The sequence below is a fragment of the Molothrus ater genome, chromosome 17 (genome assembly GCF_012460135.2).
Source record: "Molothrus ater isolate BHLD 08-10-18 breed brown headed cowbird chromosome 17, BPBGC_Mater_1.1, whole genome shotgun sequence".
NCBI classification, from domain to species: Eukaryota; Metazoa; Chordata; class Aves; order Passeriformes; family Icteridae; genus Molothrus; species Molothrus ater.
In genome coordinates this window covers 10847603-10863137 of record NC_050494.2, presented here as the reverse complement: position 1 = coordinate 10863137, position 15535 = coordinate 10847603, and the positions used below count along the sequence as shown (strand labels likewise).

At 44.3% G+C, this 15535-nt stretch overlaps 1 protein-coding gene across 1 annotated transcript in view; it reads left to right on the top strand.

Moving 5' to 3' along the window:
• Positions 1-15535, top strand: part of CDH4 (cadherin 4) — a 418520-nt gene that overhangs the window by 248560 nt on the left and 154425 nt on the right. The window lies entirely within an intron of this gene.

Here is a 15535-nt window from a genome sequence, read left to right as displayed (position 1 = left end):
TAAGGAAGTGTCCAGGTAGGAGACACCGTAAGCAGCATCAAATTCCTTGCAAATAATCCTTGAACCTCTCTGACAGAAATTATTTAAGGTGTCCAGTGAGGGAAGTGTTCGCTAAGTTCAGACTTAGGTATTCATAAGTGACCACTTGTCTCTGTCATACAGTGCAGATCAGGTACATCATGTTTGCACCTCACAGCTGATAATCTCTCTTGACTCCAAGTCAGACCAGGAGATGAAGGGTGAAGAGTCAAAACCAACCATCTTCCTGATGGTTTTAAGCTCAGATTTCTTTTGTGACAGCACAATTGCGCACTGGCAGCTCTGCCCTGCTCCTCATCTCCCCGGTTTTCAGAGTCACTCTTGCGAGCAATCTGCATGGCCCTGCAGCTTCCAGAGAGGAGATTTGGGCTTGTTCCTTCCCTTGCAAGGGCAGGGAGCGTTGCTGCTGCCTGATAAGGGGCACGTGCTGACACACGGGGCGGGCGGCGGAGCGCGCGGCGCCAAACGTCCCCTGTGCTCAGTGCCAGCAGCTCCCCTCGCCCACCCTGGCAGGGAAAAGCCAGAGCCAGCCTTGCAGGCAGCAGGGTACAGATGGTTTCTTTCTGCTTTAGCTCCATACACGCTGCTGAAAGGCAGGAGGGCTCTGTCCCTGCCCAGCAGTCTGAGAGCAGTGTTCCCTCAGTGAAAATCTGCTGGTGGGCTGCACAGAGCCACTGCAGCTGGGGGCTGCTCCAGGAGAACACATTTCTGCTCTGCCCCTGGAGTAGCTGTCACTTTCCCACCTCTTCCATATCATTTTTGGCAGCAGCAGTTCACATTTTCATTTTCAGTGCTGGTCTAGGCTGAAGATCTTTCACTACACAGCATAAATGCAGTTATCTTCAGTTATCTCTGGTGCTGGCTCAAACAATGCAGGGCTGGGCTGGTTGGGTGGTGACATTTGGGCAGGATTTGGCAGGGAATTGTTGCCAAGAGCCTGGTTTACTGCTGGATCTGGAGGACCTGGAGAGGAAGGATGAAGGTGTGTGTCCTGGGAGCAGCTATGGCTCCTCCAGGGATGGGTGGGGTCTCTTGGCCGTGGCTGTAATTTGGATTAATTAACCTTTAACCAGTAATGGTCCAAACAGCAAGACTGGCCTCTGCTGCCATCCTGTCTGTAGTGCTTGGACAGAGTGCAGGGGCAGGGTGGGGAAAGAAGGAGAGAATTCCTGTGCAAGTTGTTAGAATTCCACCATGTAACTCTGTGCTCTTTGGGAGAGTTTTTGCCGCATTTGAGACAAAAAGGAAAAACTTGGACAGACTTAAATCTCTCACTTGCCCAGTGAGCTGACCCCTAAGGTTTTGCAGGGCTTGGAATCATATGAATAAACTTCTGCTGCTGTTCAGTAGGGCTTGGGCTTGTGGAAGATGTAATTAAACCCTGTTTGTTATTGTCAACTCAATTTGCCATTTCTAACCAAAGAAATACTGCTTCCTTCTAAAAGTAATTAAATATTGAAGGAACAAAGTAAGATGTCTTACATACTGCTTTAAATTTCTTCTCAGTGTAGCAGAAAAAAAACCTGAATAAGCACACATTTCTGTTTTAGTAGAATATTTGGTTGGAAATTCATCTAATGTTAATGTAATCTGAACTCTGGTTGAAAACAGAGAGCTAAGCTTCTTAAAATTCATATCCCTCCTTTCTAAAAGCCTTATTAGTGTGTAGTTTGAGGCTGGATAAATACAGAAAACAAGACTAATGACAAGGTCATAAGCAGTTTTATTGTGGGTCCCTATAGCAGTTATCTGACTTGTGTTTTATTTAAATGCCTGTGGTTTTTGCAAGCAAAATAATCCTTTGTTTACTGAAGGAATAAATATGATTATGAGATTATTTAAAAAATAATAGTGTTTGTGCAGAAAAAAAAGAACCCCAAACCTTACAATATCCAGTTCAATATGTTTCAGGCCATGACCCTTATATACTTTGTGGCTTTTACTAGAGGCAGATTTCACATTTGGTTTTGTGTAGAATAATATGACTCAAGCAAAATTATATATATATTTTTTCTTTTTAAAGACATTTCAGATTGTTTTGTTATACTCAGGATATAGAGATGGCAAATGTGGGAGAATAAGGAGGAGGTGACCTGAGAGAGGGAGGGAGACCAGTTTTCTTCTGGTGCATCCATTTATTTCCATTTTACTTTGTAAATTTGTGACTGATTTTGCAAAAATGCTGAACAGTTCCCAGGCATTATAAATAATTGGCATGAAATTCAATTACTGCACCTGCTGATCACTGTTTGTTGGCACCTACAGCACAAGTCCTTTTACCTTGGAGCAATGAGCAATGGCCCTCAGTGAGGGCAGGCCCTCATGACAGGGGCCTTGCTGCCCCTCAGAACCCCCTCTGAAAGGATAAATCAGAATTTAGTTCATGATTATCCAGGGATTAAAAGTGCATCAAAACCAGCCCTCCTAGAATGGCCATTATGAGACGTTTAGTTTATTGTGGAGGTTATAATACAGAATAAATGTTATGGGAGAAATCGATGTTTTTGGGACGCTGGCTGAGATTTTGGGGGCCAGGAGTGAACCTTCCTGCACAGTGGGGACAGTGGGCTGCTCTCCAGGAGAGCACAGGGGATTTATCAGCAATAAATGATCCTTTGGGTCTGTGACCCTTTGTTGTCCCAGTGTTCACGACTGAAAATCTGTGCCACAGGCTGGGAGTGCTTTGGTGGTGGCCAAGGGCTTCCAAGGCAGCAGATCCTTTCTTCTTGGGCCAGTGCCCACTTGGTGTGCTTTCACTGCAAAACCAGAAGGTTTGGTGTCCACCCCTGTGCCCTGAGAGCCCCCAGCTGAGCCTTGCTCTTGATGCAGCCTGACATTTTAATGGGGAGGGACCCAGCACAGTGACAATTCCCCCTCTTCCACAGCGTTGGCCTGATAAATGTGCTGCTTGCTTGAGATGACGGAATAACCTGCCAGATTTCACTGAAAAACAGTGTAAGGAAAGAGTTCTAACTACTACATTAAAGTGTCATGCTAGTAGGGTGAAATGATAGAAAAGAAGGCAAATACTTTAAAAATGTATTTTATGATACATGAAGCATACATTTCCCCTCCTCCCCAGCGAAAACTCGAATGTAAACTTTTTTTTTCTGGTTAATACAAGTGATGTTAGTAACTCAGGGAACTTTTTTGTTCAGTCTTGCAGGAAACCTGATAGCAATTCAATTAGAAAATGCAAATGAGGTCACACATTTCCCAGAAGAGTGCTGAATTACCCCAGAGGAAACTGAGTGATATTCCAGCATAACAATAAATACTTAAGATAAAGTTTCTTCCACCATTCTTGTCTGGCTGCCTGTTGTTCCAATGGAAAGTTTCAGTCTCAGGGCTGTGGGTGTAGTTTGGGAAGAAGGAAAAATAAACTAAAAAAAGAAAAGAGAAAAAAGAAAAGAATAAAGAAGAAAAGGAAAAGAGAAAAGATGCTATTTTTATGAAGTAAAGTCTTTGTGGGTTGTGTCAGCATTTGTGAAAGATGAACTTGAGTGGGATAATGCTCCAGAAGAAAGCAAAGTAAAGCTGGGCTTTACTTACCTGGAATTAGCAGTGTAATGTCTTCTTTTCTAAGAGTGCATGCTGTTATTTTGAAAAATTGGATATTGATTCAACCAAAAGTCTAAAAATGAAAATTATGTTTGTGAACAGTGACATTGGTGAGGACTGCAATCTTCAGAGTGTCCTGTTTTTTAGTTACAGAAACTCAAATTTTCCCATTTATGAGTAGAAATATTGTGCCATTCGTCCTTCACACCCTGCACCTGCCCTCTGTGTCCATCAGTCCAAGCTGCTCCTCATCATTCCTTGAAAATCAACTTCCTCCACCCCCTGTGTGGGCTCATCCCATCTGAAGTTGTGACCTTCTCATTTATATTGATTGTTTTCTTTAACTTTCAGTCCTTTCATGTGTCTAAGGCACATCTGGCAAATTGTCTTCTGTATTTATTTAGCTGTCTATTTTTCTGTAGTTGTCACCTCACAAGTTAAAATCCAGATTGTAGAAATACAGCATAGAAAGGAATTCACAGCAGAAGAGCTTAGAGATACAGGATATATTCAGCACATGTAAGATGTCAGTCATCTGCTGCCAGTGACTTAGTTTGGAAAAAAAAATACTGTTTTCTTTGAGCTGTGTTTATGTCAACCAAAGTTTCTCGTTTGTTTGAGCTTTTGAAATTCTGAGCATGGAAATATGTAAATTTTTGTAATGCTAAATCACTGGGAATTGTGCAATTAAATTCAGAAATATATGAGGTCTGCAGCTAGTGTTTAAAACATTGAGAACTGCTGTCAGAAATCAATTCTTGCTTAAGCCCAGCTTGTGTTTTATTATATCTCATCTTATTTTGGGCTGCTTTCATAACCCAGCTATGAGTCCACAGCCAGACAATGTGAATGTGAAAAGCTGGTTCTTACAGACACAGGGCTTTTTTTTTTTATTTAAAGCCTTTAAATAATCATCTGTGGTATTTCACCTGGCAGTGGTTTTAAATTCAAGAACAGCCTTTTATTGCTGATCACAAGCACAAAGGTCTCTGGGCAAGGAAAGGCTTATTCAGCACTGCTCTCATTGATGGCCTGGGTTATTGTGCAGTCAGGATGCTCTGCACGAGGCTGGGGAGCCCTCCCTTGAAGGAGGAAAATCAGAGTTTAAGTGGCATCTGTGCTTCCAATGACTCCAGTCTCCCTGGCACTGCTGGGCAGGTGCACCTGGAGGAAATGAGACAAAATGTGTTCACTTTCTTTCTTCCTTCTTTTCCCTGCTCTGGGGTGAGATGTTACCTGTGGCATCAGGGTGAGGGGAGTTTGCCCCATCAAACTGTTCTATCACTAGAGAGGGGCTGAAAAAATGAGGTTTTAGTTGTCATCCTGCCTTTTTCTGATGATACTGGTGCATATTTTAAGCACTGGGTCATTACAGTGGCACTGTCCTCTTTTCCTACCTCTGTGGGGGATCCAAGGCAGTAACTAAATGCAGCAAAATGGCAGCTGGAATAATTTTTATTTCTGTGTCTCATCAGTCAAGCAAGACCTGGAGTTTTCTGTCAGGCAGGGTACATGCAGAGATTTCTGTTTCCTTCAGAAAACTTGTGAGACATTGTGTGGGGTTTTAACAAATCAGATCAATAGAAAAGATAAGAAAGAAGATGACTAATAAATTAGTACCATATAATTGTTACCAGTGAGACTGCTCATGATAATTGTGCAAGTCTAATGAAGATGCATCTGCTGAACTTGCCTGACCTCGTGCTTGAGTGAATTTGAACATCTCACATGTAATCACTGCAGGAGGAGAGAGTGGTGGTTGTGGAAACACGTGAACTTCCCTGGCCTGGTTTTCAGGTGTGCTGCATGCCATGGCCTCGTGCTGCAGCCAGGATGAGATATGGCACACAGGTGCTCATTGCCCTGGAAAATCAGCCCACTACAGGAAGTTTCCAAGCACTGCACTTGCTGCATTTAGTTCTTAAGCAGTCAGCATCATACCAAGGGTCAGGCTCAAAGCCGTGCTCAAAAGACCATCTGTAAGTGAAATTCACTCCAGATCTGTCTTCCTTCAAACAAAAAGAAGTCCTAAGGATTGAACTGCCTACACAGAAATGAGTTTTTCCTGATAAAACAAAGCCCTTGGACTGCTGTGTGCTCCTGCCTGTGATGTGTTCCTTGCCCTTGCCAGATCAAAGCTTTTGACCTCCCATTTCATGTTCTTTGTTGGTAACTGCTGAAGTCCGACTGCCACTTCAAAAAAATATTTTGGACTGGATATCCTAAAAATACCTTCATTGCTGTGATAATCTGATGACAGCTGCTGGTAAACATGAGTTTGAGTGCAGACAAAAATTGCTTCATACAGGCACGTCCATTAAAAACTGGTTTCAGGGACTTTGCATGTCCAGGATCTTTCCTTTAGCCCAAGCTGAGACAGATTGGTAGGTGCAAGCTCAGTGTGAAGGAGGATTTTTGGCTCCTCCCAGCCTCTGGAGAACCAGGTCCTGGATTGCTGGAGGAGGCAGTGACCCTCTGGCATGTCCAGCTGGAGGAGTGCCAGGGATGGGTGTCCAGCAGGGCAGGGTGGCCTGAGGACCTCAAGGAGTGGGATCTCAAACACTGTGCCCACCCAGCAAAGCATTTAAACTCAGGCTTAAATTTCATCTTGCAAATTGAGATAAATTGAATGTGTCCTCACAGTCAAATTTGAGCATTTCTTAGGTGCACTCTGGAACTGGAGGAAAAAAAAGAAGAACAGTCTTTTCTCAAGAGCCTCTTGAAATAACCAAAGGATAACTTGAAAGGGCAAATTCTCACACTAGCACTGAGGAGAAGTACCAGAGTGAATTACTTTACTTTGTGCTAAAGTAGCAGCAGCGCCTGTGATCTTTTAAATCTCTTGTGATCTTTTTACTTGCAAACATTATGAAGAGGAGGAGTATTGTTACATTTAATTCATTATGATTATTTTAATTCATGTATCTTTTGAACTTCATGGCTTTAGAGAAATAAAATGAGATTACAATTTTTCACAGGCTTTTAAGGGGTAGACTTGCTCCCACTTCTTTCTGTGATGAAGAGCACTTGTAGTAGTCTGAGTTTTAGAAGCAAAAGAATTGTGTTTTGGAGCCATGTTTTCAATTATTTTTTAGAAATTTTATTGAGGAGGAAGAGCTCAGATTGCTAGCCCAGATTTTTCGTACATTTTCCTCAAGATCAGGTGCAGGATGAGAGAGGTAATTCCAAGCTGCAGTAGAGATTTTCGCTGCATAGTATGTGGCAAGATCTACCACCTTTATTCCTAATATGCAGTACATAACAAGTATGAGTATTTTGTGATTTAATAGCCCTACTCTTGAGAAGTGCTTGTACTTCTGAAGCCATTGTGTATGGCTTCTCCCAATTATGAGAATGACATTAACTTGAAGATAGAAGTGTCTCTTGGTAAACACTAGAAGGTAGAGTACAACACTAATTTAGATGTTTCTTAAACAATCCTACCTGAGAAGCACTGTGAGATTAGATCTTACAATTGTAAGTGTGAAAAGGTCAAGTTGATGTGGGGAGCTTTGCAAGGAAACAATCTCATCAGAACTTTTCCTGTTGGGATAAGATGTTCAGGCCATAAAATGAGGAGGAGAAGTACATCCAGAGCTGTGCATTGGGGATGATGTCATCTTCTGTCCATTGACAGCTCTTGCAATATTCAAAGCCTGACAATGACAAGAAGAGTATCACAGATGCTGGAAACCTGTGGGAGCCATAAAAGATTCCACCAAAGGCAGACAGATTTCTAAGGTACCTGCTTTGGTACGTGATTCTTCCAGAGAATGGGAGAGGAAGATCATTTGAAACCCTGAGAGAGTGCACTGGCCAGGAGGTGCCTCTAATCATGCGTGTGGTACCACAGAACAAGTCTGAGCACAGCTCTGCCTCTCCTTCCCTGCTGAAACTCCCATCCCTTAGAGATCCTGTGGGCATTTTGTGTCTGCTCAGTAACGAAGTGAGCGCGCTGCCCGCGCCCGTCCTGACTGCAGCACAAAAGCAAAGCCCATTGAAGTGCTCTGGGAACTGGATTTCAGCTTAAATTGGTGATAACTTACCCAACAGAAAGCATGGGTGAGCTCAGGAAATTTCTGATTTCAATTAAATTATACTGGGAAATCAACATCTCCTGTCACAGCCTGGTCAGCAGGCACCCAAAAAGCCCCACTCTGGCCCTGGGGGGTGTTAGCTGCAGCCTGTGTCCATGGGGCCCTCACCAACCCTGTTAGGCTTTCTGATCAAAGAGATTAACATGTATTTGGGGTTTTTTAAATAAGAATCTTCTGTGCTAACCACATGGGTTATGCCCAGAGCTGGTGCATCTCTTTTCTCTGGAGTCCAGACTTAACTCAGCATTTAATTACAGTAACCCACAAAGGGCCTGCTGCACCTTTTGCAAGGAAGGATCTTCTCCTGCTTGACTCACAAGCCAGTCTGTCGTGTTCTCCCTATTTAAAAATCCCCTGGTTTTACTTTGTACTGTTTTTCAGCTTTTTTCTTGCTTTGCAGCCCTGCAACACCAAGGAGCATTTTGACTCCTCGGTCACTCTGATCGCATTTCAGTAGTTCTATCAGGTAAAATTTTCCAAAGCCTGCAAAGCCAGCCAGATACCTAACAACCTTAAATTTGCATTCATGCTTCATTTTTCAGCTCTCAAGGAACAGGGCATGTAGAGCTTTGACACTGACTCCTCAGGAACAAGGGGTTTTGGCACGGCTGATGCATTTGTGTGTGTTTCGTGGCTCCTTCTCCTCCTCTGAGGGCAGTAACTTGGTTAGCTTTTAGTCAAACTTTTTCTTCCCTGTCAGCTGATGTGTTCTGGAAGCTCATGCACTTGCCAAATCTGACAATTTTTCTTACTAATTGACTCTAATGCGAACTGCTCTATGCAGCCCCACTGCTAGCTGATAAAAACAAAAAGTAATGAATTTTTGCTTAACTAGCTGATTTAATTAAAATGTTTTATACTGTACTTGTATGGTTTCTATAAATGGAGAGGTAATTTTGTTTAATGAGTTCCTAACCAAACATAACATTCCTGATTGTACGTAGCCAGATTTGATAAAGGTCACAAACGCTGCAATTCCACTGTTTGCTTTTGGAAGTCGTGATGATCAAACAGCTTGCTTGGCTACTGGAAATATCCTGTCAGGATTGGTTCCCTCTCTTCCTGTTTATACCAGAAATTATTAGTATAGTTTTAGGAGCAGAGGGGTTTCTTCTCTGTATTTGAACACTGTTCATTATCTTTAAAGTGGAAGTGTACTGCCAAAATCCCATCTCATTGTCAATTAGTGGCTTCTCTACAAACACATTAATTTAATGCCCCTGCTGAAGAGCTGTGTATGTTGGAACATCTTGCTGCTAAAACAATAGTTTTCAGAGCTCTTTGACACAAATCATTCATGAATGGCAATTTATGCCGTGATGGTAATGGGATGTGACATGCAGCTATCTTTGATTAAATTTACCACAGCTTACAACTATTAGTAAATAAAGCTAATACAGACAGTCATCTCAGAGTTCTAGAGGGTGGATAAGGAGAAAAACAGATTATGGATTCCTTACCTGCGTAGTTCCTAAATAATAGCTGCACATAGCACAGCTATAATAAATTAAAGTCTAAAATAAAAAGTCTGATCTTTTTAAAACTACTTTTTTTTCCTGTCTCCAACTTCAGCAAATTCAGCAATGACCTAAATAAAAAAGGAATCAATTACCGTAAAATAAATAAATTTGCTGTTTGTTCTGCAACCCTTTCATTCTACTGTATGAGAACACAAAATGGAATATCCTTCTATACTGAAAGATCAAAAACTGGAGAAATGGTGCATTTTGGGAAAAAAGGGTTCATTCGTCCTCCACTGCCGTCCCTGATGTCAGCAAAATGTTGTTTCCTTAGAACAGAATTCATGCAAATGTTTATTTTGCAGCACTCTCATGTTCCCTTTGTTAAAGAACTAAGCTCTATTTTCATTGTCTTATTTTCTGTTTGGTAAATATAATTTTCTCCTGTCTTTTCTGCAGCTACCATGGAAACAAGCAAAAATGCTTCAGATTAAATATTTTTTTAATAGATTCTTTTTTTTTCCCTGGTAGAAAATGGTAGCAGTTTTCAAAATGTATATTGATATAGGAGATGAAGGGAAGTATTGTTTGAGCAGTGGACTAAAGGTGGACTTTGTATCCCCTTGTATTGACAAAAATATATTAAAAACACGTTGCCTCAGTTAAACCCTATGAGTGACACTAGAAGCAAAGCAAGGCAGGTATTATTTCTTTCCTGAAAAATGTCTAGTGTGAAGTGTTAAAGATCCTACGAAAATAACAAGGCTGGCATATAAATAAAACAGGTTAAAGCATGAATCATTTTGATACCTGGAAAATAAAGGCCTTATTTCCCTTCCTCCAATTGCAGGTACTTTTTATTGCAAATGCAAGCATAATATATTTTAGTGCCGAAGCATTTCATTTTTCGGGTTGAGCCCTATGAAATTATTAATCTCCAACAAACGTACCCTAAGACTCACTTGTTATTTATATGCAGGGAATGGCGGCTTATTTACCCAAACATTAGAGTGATCCAAAATGTTCAGCTAAGCAGGAACACAAAATATGATATTATATTATGTAAATGGGTTTGTGATACACTCTGCTGGATAATAACTTCCAGATGTCTCCGTAGCCAGAGGCTGACGGATATCAAAGGCAGGTTGGCTGGGAGGGGAGACGAGCCAGCTGGCGAGGCTGGCTACTGCTAAGTGTAGCGGAAGGTGGGAGCTGCTGTTCCTTCACACTCACTGCTTTCATTTGTGGGCTAGTGAAAAGTCAGTGGCTTGTAGCCTTCTTGTCACGAGCAGGGTAGGGCTGGAGGGGCTGCTGCCATCCCACGCGTCTTGTTCTGTCAGGGGATTATGTTTTGACTTCTCTCACGAGTAGAGGTTGGGTTTAGTCTGAGTCTCCCAGTAAAGGAAAGGCTGACGAGCCGCAGACCAGCCCTGACAGGAGATTATAGACTCACTGAATGGCTTTTCCAACTTACCCTTTGTTCCCAGTGCCAGGTGCAGACAAGGAATATCCCTGAGCTCTCAACACTGTGGTGTAAATGGAGTTAGTTGAAGCACCCTGCAGCCTCACTAGTTTGGAGTAAGGTGTCCTGAAGATGTTGGGTTCTGAAGTCTGACAGTCCCTTTGGGATTTAGCTCCATGTCCTCTTCCCAATGCAGCAAGTGTGTGTCACAGTCCATGTGTGTCACAGTCCAGGTGTGTCACAGTCCCTTCTGTGTGTCACAGCCTGTGTGTGTCACATTCCAGGTGTGTCACAGTCCATTTGTGCCAACAGTCCCTGTGTGTGTCACAATCCCTGTGTGTGTCACAGTCCAGGTTTGTCACAGTCCGTGTGTGTGTCACAGTCTGTGTGTCACAGTCCATTTGTGCCAACAGTCTCTGTGTGTGTCACAGTTCGTGTGTGTGTCACAGTCCCTGTGTGTGTCACAGTCTGTATGTGTGTCACAGTCCAAGTGGGTCACAGTCTGTGTGTGTCACAGTCCCTGTGTGTGTCACAGTCCCTGTGTGTGTCACAGTCCATGTGCATCACAGTCTGTGTGTGTCACAGTCCCTGTGTGTGTCACAGTCCAGGTGTGTCACAGTCCCTGTGTGTGTCACAGTCCGTGTGTGTGTCACAGTCCAGGTGTGTCACAGTCTGTGTGTGTGTCACAGTCTGTGTGTGTGTCAGTCTGTGTGTCACAGTCTGTGTGTGTGTCACAGTCTGTGTGTGTCACAGTCCATGTGTGTCACAGTCTGTGTGTGTCACAGTCCATGTGCATCACAGTCTGTGTGTGCCACAGTCCCTGTGTGTGCCAGAGTCTGTGTGTGTGTCACAGTCTGTGTGTCAGAGTCCCTGTGTGTGTCACAGTCTGGGTGTGTGTCACAGTCTGTGTATGTCACTGTCTGTGTGTGTCACAGTCCAGTTGTGTCACAGTCCAGGTGTGCCAATAGTCTGTGTGTCACAGTCCCTGTGTGTGCCACAGTCCCTGTGTGTGCCACAGTCCCTGTGTGTGTCACAGTCTGTGTGTGTGTCACAGTCTGTGTGTCAGTCTGTGTGTCACAGTCCCTGTGTGTGTCACAGTCCATGTGTGTCACAGTCTGTGTATGTCACTGTCTGTGTGTGTCACAGTCCAGTTGTGTCACAGTCCAGGTGTGCCAATAGTCTGTGTGTGTGTCACAGTTCGTGTGTGTGTCACAGTCCATTTGTGCCAACAGTCTGTGTGTGTGTCACAGTTCGTGTGTGTGTCACAGTCCAGGTGTGTCACAGTCTGTGTGTGTGTCACAGTCTGTGTGTCACAGTCTGTGTGTGTGTCACAGTCTGTGTGTGTCACAGTCCCTGTGTGTCACAGTCTGTGTGTGTCACAGTCCCTGTGTGTGCCACAGTCCCTGTGTGTGTCACAGTCTGTGTGTGTCACAGTCCCTGTGTGTGCCAGAGTCTGTGTGTCACAGTCTGTGTGTCAGAGTCCCTGTGTGTGTCACAGTCTGTGTGTGTCACAGTCTGTGTATGTCACTGTCTGTGTGTGTCGCAGTCCAGTTGTGTCACAGTCCAGGTGTGCCAATAGTCTGTGTGTGTGTCACAGTTCGTGTGTGTGTCACAGTCCATTTGTGCCAACAGTCTGTGTGTGTCACAGTCTGTGTGTGTGTCACAGCCCATGTGTGTGTCACAGCCCATGTGTGTGTCACAGTCCCTATGTGCCAACAGTCTCTGTGTGTGTCACAGTCCGGGTGTGTCACAGTCTGGGTGTGTGTCACAATGATGGCCACAAGCCCATGGAAGAGTCATGGGATAACTCAGAGCCAAGTGTCAATCACAGGCTTGTACACCCGCTCACACTCGTGCACACCCGTGCACACCCGCTCACACTCGTGCACACTCGCTCACACTCGTGCACACCCGCTCACACTCGTGCACACTCGCTCACACTCGTGCACACTCGTTCACACCCGCTCACACTCGTGCACACCCGCTCACACTCGTGCACACCCACTCACACTCGTGCACACTCGTTCACACCCGCTCACACTCGTGCACACTCGTGCACACCCACTCACACTCGTGCACACCCGTGCACACCCGCTCATGCTTGTGCACACTCTTGCACACCCGTGCACACTCGTTCACACCCGCTCACACTCGTGCACACCCGTGCACACTCATGCACACCCGTTCACACTCGTGCACACCCACTCACACCTGTGCACACCTGCTCACACTCGTGCACACCCGTGCACACCCGCTCACACCTGCTCACACTCGTGCACACCCGTGCACACCTGCTCACACCCGTGCACACCCGTGCACACCCATGCACACCCGCTCACACTCGTGCACACTCTTGCACACCCGCTCACAGTCATGCACACTCGTGCACACCCGCTCACACCCGTGCACACCTGCTCACACTCGTGCACACCCGCTCACACCCGTGCACACCTGCTCACACTCGTGCACACCCGCTCACACCCATGCACACCTGCTCACACTCGTGCACACCCGTGCACACCTGCTCACACCCGTGCACACCCGTGCACACCCATGCACACCCGCTCACACTCGTGCACACTCTTGCACACCCGCTCACAGTCATGCACACTCGTGCACACCCGCTCACACCCGTGCACACCTGCTCACACTCGTGCACACCCGCTCACACCCGTGCACACCTGCTCACACTCGTGCACACCCATGCACACCCGCTCACACTCGTGCACACTCTTGCACACCCACTCACACTCATGCACACTCGTGCACACCCGCTCACACTCTTGCACACCTGCTCACACTTGTGCACACTCATGCACACCCGCTCACACTCTTGCACACCTGCTCACACTTGTGCACACTCATGCACACCTGCTCACACTCTTGCACACCTGCTCACACTTGTGCACACTCGTGCACACCCGCTCACACTCTTGCACACCTGCTCACACTTGTGCACGCTCGTGCACACCCGCTCACACTCATGCTCACCCCCTCACACTCGTGCACACCTGCTCACGCTCTTGCTTTTAATGGTAGAGCCAGCACAGGGCTGCTCAGTTTCACCCGCAAGCTCTGAAAGCCTCTGCCCCAGTACAAATCCTAAGGCATTAGATCCTACTGAATCCAAACTCTCCTAAGCAGTTTACATCCCAGCATGGGCTCCTCTCCTGTTGTTTCTCTTCATCCCACACTTTGTAATTACTTTTTCCCCTTGATCTTGAAGGTTTTCATCTGTTTTGGCTCAGCTGTATTTCTCTAGCTTATCAGTATCCTAAAGTGATAGACAGGCATAATTACTGAATTATCTGACTATTTTATATCCTCCTGTAATTATCTTTGTATTACCAAAGCCCGTGCTTACACGTTCCATGTTTAGAGTTTGATCCTGTTGTAACGAGTTATAAATGTCACCGTGCAATTTTTGGAATGGAGAGTGGATTTCACTTTCCCCTGGGCACGTGTTTCATGGATTGCCTGGTGCTGGATGCCATCATTTTTGTGACATGCAGAAGAGAGTCACAAAAACAAAGGGAGGGAAACCACCCCAAAGCAGCAGCATTAGAGGTGCTTGACTTGATTTTGTGAAGGACTATGGACAGTTTGTGTTCTGGTGGCACTACAAAAGGTGGAGGAATATTTTATCTTTTGAAAATGTTTCTGAGATTCTGTTAAGCATGTGGCCAGTGAGGCCATGAGAAAACGAGCAGTTGTCATCTCAGTAAAAACTGTTCCTCAGCAAAACTAGAATTGGAAGCTGTATTTTAGAATCCATTTAATTTGGTGTCTTATTCTGCTTTTGAGTTGAACTTTAGATTCTTACAAACTCAAAAACACTGGAGAGTTTTCTGGGGCTCACAGTACAACAATGCTGTTATTCCAGATATGTTCTGGATGTTTCAGTCAGAGATCTGAATAGTTCTGGCATTTATACTCACCAGACTTTGTTACTGCATTTGTCTCACAGCTTTTAAGCAGCAGAAAACATGTACAACATATTTAAACAACACCAGAGAAATTAAGGTCAAGAGAATGCATTGTCAACAAATGAAGATAAAAAAGAGCTGTTGTTTAAAAAAAGAAAAAAATTTCTTGTTGCAAGATGCTTTTGAAATTCTACATATCAAATTCAGAGTCATGTTGATGATTTATTCTAATACAGGAAAACATCATCAAGAGTGACAAGCAAGCTAGTCACTGTCTAGTCACCTGCCAGCAAGTATTTCATACAGACTAAAAAGGCTGGTATTGCCTTGCTGAGCTGACACTAATTATTTCAGTATACACGGAGCTTTGGGACTCGTGTTAATTCTCAAGTCTGTCTTTAGTTCAGACTCATTCCACTGTGTAAACTCAGAAGAGCACAAATTATTTGACCATCCTTTCATAATCTGTCCCCATGCTCACTTGCCAATTATATAAACTGATCCAAATACCTGCTCTCAAAGGATTCTCATTTGGGAATCACAAGCCAATTAAAAAAAATAAGGGATATCCACTATTCTGTGGCTCATGTCTCATAGTCCTATTTCATTTTGTCATGCATTTCTGGGTGTCTTCCTTAGATAAGATTGATTTCATCAGTGTTCAGAAAAGATACCTTTCTGGCAATAAAATCATTTTTAAATTAAATCTCTGTTGGATATAGCATTACATCCCATGGGAAGGAGGAGGTCAGCAGTGCCTACCAGAATCCTGACTAACCCAAGAAAGTGTCCCACTACCACACCACGATGTTGTTTCTTTGTTTATTGCCTACTTCAGTAAGCATTCTGAGAGCAGCATCTAAATATTGAACATGGTGCTGTGATTTTTTTGAAGGTGTGGAAACAGCACTTAGGTGAACACAACCCACATCGTGAGTGTGAGACAGGACCTGAGGAACGTGCCTCTGTGTATGACTGAAAGGACCATAT